This window comes from Olea europaea, chromosome 15 (assembly GCF_002742605.1).
Source record: "Olea europaea var. sylvestris chromosome 15, O_europaea_v1, whole genome shotgun sequence".
NCBI classification, from domain to species: Eukaryota; Viridiplantae; Streptophyta; class Magnoliopsida; order Lamiales; family Oleaceae; genus Olea; species Olea europaea.
Genome location: NC_036251.1, coordinates 17,661,979 through 17,665,436, shown reverse-complemented (window position 1 = coordinate 17,665,436; position 3,458 = coordinate 17,661,979). Strand labels below are relative to the sequence as shown.

Genomic DNA, 3,458 nt, shown 5'->3' with positions numbered 1-3,458 from the left:
TATATATATATATATATATGTATGTATGTATTTATGTTATGTATTTTTTTTTTCAACTTTTTCTATTCCAATTTAATTTGTGATTGTGAACTTTATCTACTTCACGGGTGAAAAACTTCAATGGTATAATGAAACAATTTGTAAGGACAATTCAAGTCATTTTGGGCCATGGACAATTTGTAATGAAACAATCCGCTTTATGCCTCTTTAGATTATGAGGAAAGAAAAAGGGTCGGAAGCCTAATAGCAATCCATGACCTTTCGACTTTCACGAAGAAATTCCATTCTTCATAAAAAATTTCACAAAATAATCAAGTCTCTTAATAATTACTATTAAAATGATCATTACAGAACATCCTCTGCATGTAACTATGAAGAAAACAATATACAGTAATGCACCCGAAGAAATGTGAATTGACATCAGATTAACACGTTTGCTTATTCTATTCATCTTTCTTGATGCATCGGAACCATCAAATAATAGTAGAAAGTTGCTTTAACAAGAAAGAGGAAAATGCTCCATTTTCTTGCCTGTAGTTTGCACTGCGTTTTTTTACGTGGCAGCTCCAAAGGTTTTATGAACTGAACTGTATACCTGTTCATGGATAAATATTCAGCAAGATACGTTCTTTATACGAAAGACACATAGGTCTATAATAGAAAATAAAAGAAAGTAGAAGTGTGTTTCTGTCATGTGTATAAGTATCTAAATCACACAGAATTTACAGAATGCACAGTTTTGGGTTCGAATATACTCCAATTCCAAATGACTTCTGATTCTCCGAAGATGCATGGTTATAAATAATTTTGTAGTTCTTTGTAATGTGTGTCAAATGCTCCTGTTTAAGAATCTTTGTAATGTGTGTCAAATGCTCCTGTTTAAGAATGTTTTTAAAGTTTAATTTCAGACGAGAAGATCATTACTGAGATCATCTGTACTCAATTTATGCCAAATTTGCAATCAAGTCTCATGGGAATGTATCCCTGGTTCCAAATTTCCAGATCATACCGTCTTATTCTTCCATCTAAATTTACCTCAAAATGTATGCCAGCTGAAATTCCAAAAAACCAAAAAGAGGTGCCATGATGTCTGACTTTTCTTTAAAATGATTTACATGGCTAATTTCAGTTGCTTACACAAAGACTTGAAGGGTTAAATGGTATCAGTAGGAAAATGGTGTTGAACTTTAAGTGGGAATAACAGGCCAAATCTAGCGGTATCAAGGTTGAAAATAGAAGGAATGATGGGAAAATACTTTTCCTGCTTCGGAAAATACAAGAATTTCAAATGCTTTATAAGCATTTAGTTTAGGATTTGTGTTCAGGTCCGAGGTGCACCCAAACGCATAGAAGGGTTGAGCCTACACCAATAATCGGTGCAAAACAAACCAACGTGCGTGCACCACCACTAAAGGTACAAAGCAGGAAGTTACACAAAAGGATATTAATAATGTGGGCTGATTCTACAAAAAGCTAATAAAGGCGCATGACAGTACCACTGGCACACAATAGTTATGACGAGTGGTTTAGTGTCCCTCAAGTTAAGAGTAGTTATGATGTTCACAAGTCATCGTGTGCAGTGACTAATTACGTTCTAACCATCCCCGTTAAAAACTCAATATAAATCTTAAGATCCTATTATTCTGACCTTAAAAAACCCCAACTCTATGTGGACCTCTGGAATTGTCAAAATACCGACGGCTAGTGTGTTCCTATGTTTAGGGACATAAAGTGCCAAAAATTCTTTCCCTATCTGCAGGATCAAGGGTGGAAATGAGAAAGAGTGTTCAAATTCAGTTGGATATTATAAATGAGTTGCAAATTGTTTAAATTCGACTTCCTTGTTAGTACAGACTAGCTTTGAGTGGCAAGCTCAGCTCTAGTAACTCATTTAGCCCCTGTTTGATGGCCATTATAAAGAGAAATTGAGGAAATATGATGTTTTAAATTTGATTTTTTTTGGGAAAAAGTGTGGTTAAGAAGTAGGAAAAAATTTGAGTTTACTTGCAGAATATTTTATTGTGTAAATGTGTAATTGAAAGTGAATATGAAAAATAAAGAATTAATTTAAAGAGAGTCAAACATGGGCTTAATGTACATCGTGTTTAGCCACATTTTAACCCAGTGGAATGGATTGAGGTAAAAGAAACCATTTTTGAATAGAATGGGACCTATGATTATCCTTCCTCAAAATCCTCCAAGCCATCCTACATGGAGTGCCAATTTCCGTAACTTGGATTTTTGTTAACATTTTTATTTGAATAATATCATTTAGCCCCACTAGAATTATAATTCCAGTTTATGTGATGTTAGGTGATAAACTAAATAAAAGGTGAAATTAAGTAACCCATTTAATTTCACTTATCATTTAATACCACATTAACACCACATAGACTGGGATTATAACTCTAGTAGCGTTAAATAGCATTACTCTATTTATTTACCTTTGCCGCTTACCTTAACTAATAACCAGGAACAGTTTCTCACCAAAATAATATATAGGAAAAATAAATTATAAAGCAGGGATGTTAATGTAAAAATGCAACGTACCAAGATGTCTGTATCTTTGATGTTTGAACTAAGCGTTGGATCATAAACTTGCAATGGGCATATTATAGAATGTAGCACGAGTTATGAATGCTAGTCGCCCTGATTCCTTATGTCTAAACTCAACTACAACTACTGTCAAGTTCCTGCCACTCCTTACCACAGACCCGTCAACAATTACTTCAGCCTGTAATGAAAAACAACAAAAATTAAGCATCGTTTCGAATAAATTATGAGTTGACTATATTATTCATGTCATAATAATTTGACACAAAGTTCCTTTACCCAGATTTGAGACCGTCTATGAAAAACATAGGCAGAGTCAAAAGATATTTCAAAGAAGTGGGAATAAAGCCTGTAAATTTCCAATCATCGTCTCCCCTCTTTCACATCCAATAACCCACTTGTAGATATAGTTGTGGCTTAGGTTAGGCCCAAATACAAACCCAATTTAATAGTCCAAAATAATAAAACCCAAATATTAATCAAATGGATGTCCTTGTCAATTCTTCCAAGGTTAGACGAAAACCTCGACTCGATCGAGTGGATAAATCATAAAGGACCACGGCAAACGATCTTTCTGAAGAACCAAATATCGAAACTAAAACTTGATCAGATTTGTTGGAGCTTCTCTCTGACAATCCTTATAGACTCAGAATTAGGTCGATCCACACAGCAAACAAGAAAGCACCGGATCTCCCAATCGTTGGTCAATACAATCTATTCATCTAAAATAATATCAATTTTATCTTTGTGTGCTGCTACAAGTGGTATTATATTAGTTGAAGTATTCCGGCACAATCTGGTACCACTTTGATGTAGGATTAGTTGAAGTATTCCGGCAGGGAACTAAAGTCGTATAAGAGAAGAAAACGCAACAGTAGAAGACAGAGGAAGAAGAACCCGGGCGG

General features: G+C 34.6%; 1 long non-coding RNA gene across 1 annotated transcript; it reads right to left on the bottom strand.

The window, feature by feature from the left end:
- Positions 1-180: 180 nt before the first annotated feature.
- On the bottom strand, positions 181-3,393 carry LOC111410332. The gene is made up of 2 exons (XR_002705656.1): positions 2,551-3,393; positions 181-595 (listed from the first exon to the last, which is right to left on the bottom strand). It is a non-coding gene; the product is annotated as an uncharacterized LOC111410332 (long non-coding RNA).
- Between the last annotated feature and the right edge of the window lie 65 nt (positions 3,394-3,458).